This window comes from Chlorocebus sabaeus, chromosome 20, assembly GCF_047675955.1.
Source record: "Chlorocebus sabaeus isolate Y175 chromosome 20, mChlSab1.0.hap1, whole genome shotgun sequence".
Lineage (NCBI taxonomy): Eukaryota > Metazoa > Chordata > Mammalia > Primates > Cercopithecidae > Chlorocebus > Chlorocebus sabaeus.
Genome location: NC_132923.1, coordinates 108,561,740 through 108,571,674, shown reverse-complemented (window position 1 = coordinate 108,571,674; position 9,935 = coordinate 108,561,740). Strand labels below are relative to the sequence as shown.

General features: G+C 47.3%; 1 long non-coding RNA gene and 2 other non-coding genes across 3 annotated transcripts; all 3 read left to right on the top strand.

Moving 5' to 3' along the window:
* The first annotated feature begins 590 nt into the window (after positions 1-590).
* On the top strand, positions 591-3,954 carry LOC103225258 (uncharacterized). The gene is made up of 3 exons (XR_494424.3): positions 591-695; positions 2,376-2,408; positions 3,414-3,954. It is a non-coding gene; the product is annotated as an uncharacterized lncRNA (long non-coding RNA).
* Positions 1,953-2,157, top strand: LOC119626330 (small nucleolar RNA SNORA73 family). The gene has a single exon (XR_005242512.1). It is a non-coding gene; the product is annotated as a small nucleolar RNA SNORA73 family (small nucleolar RNA).
* Positions 3,143-3,346, top strand: LOC119626340 (small nucleolar RNA SNORA73 family). Its single transcript, XR_005242521.1, has one exon. It is a non-coding gene; the product is annotated as a small nucleolar RNA SNORA73 family (small nucleolar RNA).
* Positions 3,955-9,935: the final 5,981 nt, after the last annotated feature.

Sequence of the window (9,935 nt, the reverse complement as noted above, 5' to 3'; positions counted from 1 at the left end):
CTTATTATTCCAACGTTTTACTTATTTATTTATTTATTTGGAGACAGAGTCTCGCTCTGTCGAGCAGGATGGAATGCACTGGCGCGATCTCGGTTCACTGCAACCACGGCCTCCCAGGTTCAAACGATTCTCATGCCTCAGCCTCCCGAGTAGCCGGGACTGGAATTTGGCGGCACTATGCCCGGCTTCTGTTTTGTATTTTTTGTAAAGACCGGATTTCGCCACGCTGCTCAGGCTGGTCTCGAACTTCTGGCCTCAAACGATCCGCCCCTCACGGCCTTCAGAAGTGCTGTAATCACAGGCGTGAGCCACCGCGTTCGGCTCTTCCAAAAATTTTTTGGCCAGTTTATCTAAGGGCATATCCTACAGACTGGGTCCACTGATTGCACAGAAGTAAACGTCCTCTGTAGCTACATACCTACAAACCTATTTCTGTAACGTATATTCCCCAGCAAGGTCCCGCGGGAAGGCTCCACTACCGCGAGAGCCCTGCGAGCCAGGAAGGTGTGGGGCTCAATCTGCAGTAGATTCCCAGCAGCCTCCGCGAGTTTCTGATTCTCTAACTGCGCATGCTCCTGCGCACGCGCACTATACATTCCATGACTTCCGGGCACTTCGTAAGGTTTAAATAAGGATGCTTGGCGTTCACTCGGCCTTTTGGAGACAAGATTCGCGGTCGTCTCTTCTTTGGCGTGGTAAGTGTTATCAGATTCCTGCCGCCGGAGTTGTGGGTTTAATACCATGAATCAGCAGCCGGGCTTCCGTATGCTCATATAGTATTTTATTTATTTTATTTATTATGTATTTATTTTTTTGAGACAGAGTCTCGGTTTGTCACGCAGGTGGCACGATCTTGGCTCGGTGCAATCTCCGCCTGCCGGGTTCAAGCGATTCTCGTGCCTCACCCTCCCCAGCAGCTGGGATTCAGGCACGCGCCACCACGCCCGGCCAATTTTTGTATTCTTAGTAGAGACAGGGTTTCGCTATACTGGTCAGGCTGGTTTTGAACTCCTGACCTCCGGTGATCCACAGGCCTCGACCTTCCAAAGTGCTAGGATTACAGGCGTGAGCCACCACGCCTGGCCGAGAATCATGTAATTTAAAACTATATATGGATGTCGTAGGCGGCATCCGTCCCAACTAATGTACGCGTTAGAAGGGCCTGGGCCAGAAGTGGGCCATGGAGACCTCGGGACCTGCAGGGCTGCCACCCGACCCGCCGAGTCTCTGAATCTGAAGGTGCACCGCCACCACCATTGTTTATCTTACTGCCTCTCAGTAGGCACATTGTCGTTCTCAATGGAATTGCAGTTTTATTCTGGATCTTTACTTGCCTTTAAGAATTTTCTCAATTTTTCTTTTTTTTTTTTTCTTGATCGCGACCCCTACTGGGCTCAAGCAGTTCTCCTGCCTCAGCCTCCCGAGTAGCTGGGACTACAGGCGTGTACCACCACGCCCGGCTTATTTTTATATTTCTAGTAGAGACGGGATTTAACCATGTTGACCGGTCTCCAACTCCTTACCTTGCGGTCCTTCACGCCCGGCCTAAGATTTTCATAGTTTCGAAGCATACTGTTCGTAATTCTCTCGTACTTTCGTGAGTTGGGTCATTTTTATTTTTACTTTTTTAGGATTACAGGCGTGAGCCACCGTGCCTGTCCGATTTGGGGGTAATTTAACGAGTCCGCGTGTTTGATTTGAATTTGGGATAGCTGGGACTAATTGTTGTCTTTGCTTCTGCCATACCTTCCGCATGGTACTAACTGCCTATTGAAAAGTAATCAGAACAGCTGAGTATGACGTGTTACCCGTCTAGAAACCGATTTTTTTTTAACACCCCACTGTGGACAGGGTGGAAACTCGTTTGCGTTCTTGTTTAAGATCTGTAGTGACATGAATGGATGAAATTGTTTCCTATTGGATTCTGTAAACTTATGCATTACACTGATTGTCCAACGTGGATACACCCGGGAGATCACTCTCCCCGGGCTCTGTCCAAGTGGCGTAGGGGAGCATAGGGCTCTGCCCCGTGATGTACAATCCCTTTCCACAACGTTGGAGATAAAGCTGGGCCTTGAGTCTGCGCCTGCATATTCCTACAGCTTCCCAGAGTCCTGTGGACAATGACCGGGGAGACAAACCATGCAGGAAACAACCTTCTAGAGCACTGAATCTGGATTGAAGTCTTAATACCTGTTTAAGAAAAATTGGCTAAAAAGTAGCCAGGCATCATGATAGGTAGCTGGAGGCAGGAGAATCGCTGGAGCCCAGTAGTTCAAGGCTGCAATGACCTATGATTGTGCCACTGCACTCCAACCCCAGGCTATACCGATTAGTGTTTTGCTGTACTAATAGATTAATACGTTGTTTTGCAGGATTTGTTAAGGATTCCAAGTAACTCTTACTTGGTAAGTAAATTTAATTGTTTTTGGCTTATCAGCTCTTTTGTCAATGATTTCTGTGATGGAAGCAGGATTGAAGAGACCTTTAGTTGGTCAGGATTTATTTACCTCTGAGGCAGTGAATCATTCTCAGAGCAATACTTTTGTTTGATATACCCAAATGTAAACTGCTGCATTTTTCTTTTTCTTTTTTTTTTTTTTTTGAGATAGAGTCTCATTCTGTCGCCCAGGCAGATCGCAGTGGCGCAATCTCAGCTCACTGCAGCCTCCGCCTCCTGGGTTCATGCGATTCTCCTGCCTCAGCCTCCCGAGTAGCTGGGATTACAGGCACACACCACCACGCCCAGTTAATTTTTTGTGTATTTTTAGTAGAGATGTGATTTCACTGTGTTGGCCAGGCTGGTCTCGAACTCCTGACCTCGTGATCCGCCTGCCTCGGCCTCCCAAAGTGCTGGGATTACAGGCATGAGCCACCGTGCCCGGCCAACTTTGCTGCATTTTTGTAGGCATGTTGACATAACTTCAACATGCACTCTTCTGTAAAAATTGCTTTTTTTAATCAGCTGACTAAAAGTGTGCAATGTAGTAAAAGTTAACCAAGTGTGAACTGTAGGAAGCCTAATTGGCTTTATCTACATCTGTAGTCTGAGCTGAGAAAAAGATTCTAGCCCTTGAAAATACTGTGGGTGATTAGCAATATTGGATTTATCAGTTACTTCAATTCCTCACTAATGAGCATTCCAACGTGGATACCCTGGGAGGTCACTCTCCCCAGGCTCTGTCCAAGTGGCCTACGGGAGCTTAGGGCTCTGCCCCATGATGTACAGTCCCTTTCCACAACGTTGAAGATGAAGCTGGGCGTTATGTCTGCACCTGCATATTCCTACAGCTTCCCAGAGTCCTATGGACAATGACTGGGGAGACAAACCATGCAGGAAACATGTCCAGTGTACTAGATTTTAAGTTGAAGTAGGATCTCCAGGAGTCTAATCGTTATTTCTTTTCTTTTAGGAAAGAAGAGAGTCTGCGGTTCACACTTCAGCATTGACGTTTAATTTTGGGGTCCTTTATATAGTAGGGAGAGTAGGTAAACCGATTTTTTTTTTAACAGGGAGGTTTGGACAATCTTTGGCAGACTTAGAGCAAAAGATTGGGGTGCGTTTCATACCTTTTTGAGACAGTCTTGCTCTGTCGCCCAGGCTGGAGTGCAGTTCCGCAACCTTGGCTGCAACCTCAGCCTCCCAAGTAGTTGGGATTGCAGGCGTAAGCCGCCACACCTAGCCCTCTTTTAAGAGTCTGCTGCTGTTTTGTATTAAAGACTTCGGAATTTGGCATTTGGTTAGGAATGCACCTTCTTTCACCTCATTCACCTTAAGAACCAGAGAAGTGACTCTGCTTGGCCTTACGCCAGATTCCAGAAGGCACACAGTGTTGGTGGGTATTTTAAAAGTCCTTGAGTATTTTGCTTTTGTGTGATTTCTAATGTATTTGTAATTTACCTAACAAATTGCTTAATCTGCTTTGTTAATGTATTAAAATAAATATGGCTGTACATGTTTGTGGTTCATTTTTATGTGGAGATGGCTGTGGTGACATCAGCCAAGAATCTGAATGGTACTGCTGAAGGAAACTAGCATGATAGCTTCAGTTCTAAAGGCCCTGAAACCTAGTCTCAGGTGGGTCCCCCTTGGGTTCACTTTATATTGGCAGGTTATTGGGAAAATGGTTATTAGGTCCTGACCAATAGGACCATAAGTCTGGGTTGAGTGCAAGATGAGTTGTTACACCAATCCTTTAGCTTCCCGCAATGTAGTGGAGGAAAATCAATGGTAGCAATGGGAGGTTGTGGTATCCCTAGCTGAGTTGTATGAGCCTTTGCTACCTGGTGCACCTCAGCCTGAAGATTGCTAGAATTGCTTGCCTCATGACATGAGTCATAATGGGAACTTTGTCAAGCCCCCTACACTGGCTGCCAACGTAAATATTCAGTACCCTGAAGGATGGGAAGTAATGGGGAATCATCTAGAAGGTAAAGTCTATCTGCTGGCATAGGGGAGGTGGGACAGCCATACAGCCATTTGGAAGTTGATGGGACAGGTTTGAAGGAGGTGGGTGAGATTGGAGTTCGGTGGACTAGAGCTTGCTTGTCAGGGTGTTCAGGGCAGGACTGGTCTGAGAATGGAAGCTAGTTACCAGCTAGGATTGCAGGGGAATGCACAGCTGGATTTTTCTTAGAAGCGAAGTGGAGTGAGGCAGTGTTGAAGAGGGTATCTTAAATGCAGCTGGGCCTGGTGGCTCACACCTGTAATCCCAGCACTTAGAGAGACCGAGGCAGGTGGATCACAACATCTAGATATCCTGACCAACATGGTGAAACCCTGTCTCTACTAAAAATACAAAAATACCCAGACATGGTGGTGTGTACCTGTAGGGGCTGAGGCAGGAGAAATGCTGGAACCCGGGAGGTGGAGGTTGTAGTGAGCTGAGAGCGCCACTGTGCTCCAGCCTGGTGACAGTAAGTCTCAAGGCATCTTCGTAAACCAGTTGCATTTACGCTTACCTGTGCCAGGGACTGTTCTAGGTAAGCACTTAGCACGTTAGTGCTGAGGGGGGCTTTAATACAGCATATTCCCATGGGGAAACCCAGGAACCAAAAGGCTAATCCAAGTCCACAACCAGAAGTGGCACCTCTGCAGAAACAGGCATCAAGTTCCCTGCTCAGGAAGAAGCCAGATAGTCAGTCTCATCCATCTGTGTATGCCCAGTCCCGCTCATGTCCTGCTCCAGCTACATAGATCTCTCCTGAGTAAGGTTTTTTTCTGAACCAGTGACTTTAGTATGTTGTCAATTCATATTCTCAGGTGGAGTTCGGTAACTGCAGTGCTGGGCAGGAAATGAGAATTTCTATTGACCTACAAGGTACAGCTGAAGCAAAGCTAGCTGTCAGGTGTTCAGATCCCCCTCTGCTGAACTTCAGCTTGCAATACCCCTTTAGACTTTCCAAACAGGCACTCTGGCCTTGTTCTTTGTGTAGGCAGACAGTATTGGTTGCCCATCTTAGAAGTCCTAGACCGCCCGGATTTGAATCCTGATCCCACCACTTGCTGTTTATGAGGCTCTGGGTGAGTTACTTAGCCCCTGTGCCTCAATTTCATGTCACAAAATGAGAATGATAAACTACCTCGTGGAGTTGTAATAAGGACAAAGGAGTATATCTGTGAAAAGCTTCTTAGGGTCTCTGGGGGGAGTGCAGTGGCATGATCACTTATCAAATAACATTCTTTTCTGACTTCTCAGGAACCAAGGATACAGTATCCAATTCCGATTTTTTTTTTTCAAGACAGTCTCGCTTTGTCGCCCAGGCTGGAGTGCAGTGTCACAATCTCAGCTCACTGCAAGCTCCACCTCCTGGGTTCATGCCATTCTCCTGCCTCAGTCTCCCCAGCAGCTGGGACTACAGGCACACGCCGCCATGCCCAGCTAATTTTTTTGTATTTTTAGTAGAGACAGGGTTTCACCATGTTAGCCAGGATGGTCTTGATCTCCTGACCTTGTGATCTGCTGGCCTCAGCCTCCCAAAGTGCTGGATTACAGGCGTGAGCCACTGCGCTCGGCCTTTTTTTTTTTTACTTCGCCACTGAGTCTCACTTTGTCTCCAGGAGGGAGTGCAATGGAGCCATCTTGACTTGCTGCAACCTCCGCCTCCCGGGTTCCAGCAATTCTCCCACCTCAGCCTCCCAAGTAGCTGGGATTACAGGCGTACACCACCATGCCCAGCTAATGTTTTTTGTATTTTTTAGTAGAGACGGGTTTCACCATGTTGGCCGGGCTGGTCTCGATCTCTTGACCTCAAGTGATCCGCCTGCCTCAAAGTGTTGAGATTACAGGCGTGAGCCACTGCCCCTAGCCTCAAGGCTGATCTCTTTTTTTTTTTGAGATGGAGTCTTTCTCTGTCTCCCAGGCTGGAGTGCAATGGCATGATCTGGGCTCACTGCTACCTCTGTATCCTGGGTTCAAACAATTCTCCTGCCTCAGCCTCCCAAGTGGCTGGGATTACAAGCGCTTGCACCACACCCAGCTGATTTTTGTGTTTTTTTAGTAGAGACAGGGTTTCACCGTGTTAAGCCAGGATGGTATTGATCTCCTGCCCTCGTGATCCGCCTGCCTCAGCCTCCCAAAGTGCTAGGATTACAGGCGTGAGCCACCGCGCCCGGCCTCTTTTTTTTTTTAGACAAGAGTCTCACTCTGTCACCAAAGCCAGAGTGAAGTTGCACAATCTCAGCTCACTGCAGCTTCTGCCTCCGGAGTAGCTGGAATTACAGTCACGCACCACCATGCCCAGCTAATTTTTTTGTATTTTTAGTAGAGACAGGGTTTCACCATGTTGGCCAGGCTGGTCATCAACTCCTGACCTCATGTGATCCACCTGCCTCGGCCTCCCAAACTGCTGGGTTCACAGGCGTGAGCCACCACAGCTGGCCACCAGCTTTCTTTTGACTAGTGTTACAACAATAGCCTAGGCAACATAGCAAAAGCCTGTCTCTACAAAAAAATGCAAAAATTAGCCAGGGGTGGTGCTGTATGCCTGTGGTCCCAGCAACTGGGGAGGCTGAGATGGCTCACTTGAGCCCTAGAGGTGGAGGCTGCAGTGAGCTATGATACACCACTGCACTCCAGCCTGGGTAACAGAGCAAACCCTGACTCAAAAACAAAACAACAGTGTATCTTTTACTTTTTGTACAAATTTATTATTTGTGTATTTACTTTTATTTTTCTTTTTGCAGATCCAGCATTGGCTGAGCATATTTATTTACATATTCATTTATTTTTTGGAGACACATTCTCAATCTTTTGCCCAGCTGAAATACAGTGGTGCGATCTCAGCTCACTGCAACCTCTGCCTCCCAGCTTCAAGCAATTCTCATGTCTCAACCTCTAGTGTAGCTGGTACTACCACATGCACCACCATGCCTGGCTAATTTTTTGTATTTTAGTAGAGATGGGGTTTCACCATGTTGCCCAGGCTGGTCTCAAATTCCTGAGCTCAGGCAATTTGCCTGCCTTGGCCTCCCAAAGTGCTAGAATTACAGGCATGAGCCACTGTGCCTGGCCTTATTTTTAAATTTTATTTCTTGTAGGTAACATTTTAGGTTTTTCAGTATGACAGTCTCTGCCTTTTAATTGGAGACTTTAGGCGATTTACTTTTTTTTTTTTTTCGGACAGGGTTTCACTCTGTCACCCAGGCTGGAGTGCAGTGGCAAGATCATGACTCACTGCAGCCTCGAACTGGAACTCCCAGGTTCAAATGATCCTCCCAGCTTGGTCTCCTGAGTAGTGAAGACCACAGGCATGTGCCACTATGGCTGGCTAAATTTTGTATTTTTTGTAGAGACAAGGTCTCACGATGTTGTCCAGGCTGGTCTTGAACTCCAGGGCTCAAGCAATCCTCCCACCTTGGCCTCCCAAAGCGCTGGGAATACAGGCATGAGTCACCATGTCCAGCCATATTGTACATTTTTAATTTATAATAGTTTACAGGGGGAGGGATTGCATTGGGAGTTATACCAGATGTAAATGATGAGTTGATGGGTGCTGATGAGTTGATGGGTGCAGCACACCAACATGGCACAAGTATACAAATGTAACAAACCTGCACGTTATGCACATGTACCCCAGAACTTAAAGTATAATAATAAAAAAAAAAAAGTTTACATTCCATTGATATTAAACCAGTTCACCTGTAGTATAAGAATCTTCCCCAGCCTGGCCAGTATGGTGAAACCCCACTGCTACTAAAAATGAAAAAAAAAAAAAAAAACTGGCCAGGTGTGGTAGTGCTCGCCTATAGTCTCAGCTACCTGAGAGGCTGAGGCAGAAGAATCACTTGAACCTAGAAGCAGAGGTTGCAGTGAGCTGAGATCGTGCCACTGCACTTCAGCCTAGGAGACAGAGCGAGACTCCGTCTCAAAAAAAAAAAAAAAAAAAAAGGCCGAGTCCGGTAGCTCACGCCTGTAATCCCAGCACTTTGGGAGGCCGAGGCAGGCGGATCACAAGGTCAGGAGATTGAGACCATCCTGGCTTAACAGGGTGAAACCCCATCTCTACTAAAAATACAAAAAAATTAGCCATGCGAGGTGGCAGGCGCCTGTAGTCCCAGTTACTCAGGAGGCTGAGGCAGGAAAATGGCATGAACCCTGGGGGCGGGGCTTGCAGTGGGTGGAGATCGTGCCACTGCACTCTAGCCTGAGCCACAGAGTGAGACTCCGTCTCAAAAAAAAAAACATACATACATACATACATAAAAATAAAAATATTTCTTCCATTTCTCACTATATAGTCTTTGATACTGTCATGTATTTTACTTTTATATATGTTATAACACCCATAGTACATTATTACAACCAGGACCTCCATATCAGCTGGTTGCAGTAACTCACTCTTGTAATCCCAACACTTTGGGATGCCAAGGCAGGCTGACTGCTGATGCTCAGAAGTTCAAGACCAGCCTGGCCAACATAGTGAAACCTTGTCTCTACCAAAAATACAAAAATTAGATGGGCAATTAGCCGGGCGCACACCTGTAATCCCAGCTACTCAGGAGGCTGAAACAGGAGAATTACTTGAACCCAGGAGGCAGAGATTGCAGTGAGCCGAGATCATGCCATTATACTCCAGCCTGGGCAACAGAGTGAGACTCTGTCTCAAAAAAAAAAAAATTAGCTGGGCATGGTGGTGCACATACGTGTTCCCAGCTTCTCGGGAGGCTGAAGCAGGAGGATCTTTTGAGCCCGAGAGGCAGAGGTTGTAGTGAGCCGAGATCCTGCCACTGCATTCCAGCCTGGGTGACAGAGTGAGACTCAGTCTCAAAAGAACAACTGGGACAGGGTGCGGTAGTTCACACCTGTAATCCCAGCACTTTGGGAGGCCAAGGTGGGTGGATCACTTGAGGTCAAGAGCTCAAGACCAGCCTGGCCAACATGGTGAAACCCGGTCTCTATTAAAAATACAAAAATGAGCCTAGCATGGTGGTGCATGTCTATAATCCCAGCTACTCCAGAGGCTGAGGCAGGAAAATTGCTTGAACCCATGGGGCAGAGGTTGCAGTAAGCCGAGACTGCACCACTGCACTCCAGCATGGGCAACAGAATGAGACTCCATCTCAAAATAAAATAAAAAATACAAATACAAAACTAAAAAATAAATAAATGCCAGGTGCAGTCGCTCACGCCTGTAATCCCAGCACTTTGGGAGGCCAAGATGGGCGGGTCACCTGAGGTCAGGAGTTCCTGACCAGCCTGGCAAAAATGGTGAAACCTGGTCTCTACTAAAAATACAAAAAATGGCCAGGCACGGTGGCTCATGCCTGTAATCCCAGCCCTTTGGGAGGCCGAGGCGGGTGGATCACCTGACGTTAGGAGTTCAAGTCCAGCCTGGCCAACATGGCGAAACCCTGTCTCTACTAAAAATACAAAAATTAGCTGGGCATGGTGGTGGGCACCTGTAATCCCAGCTACTCGGGAGGCTGAGGCAGG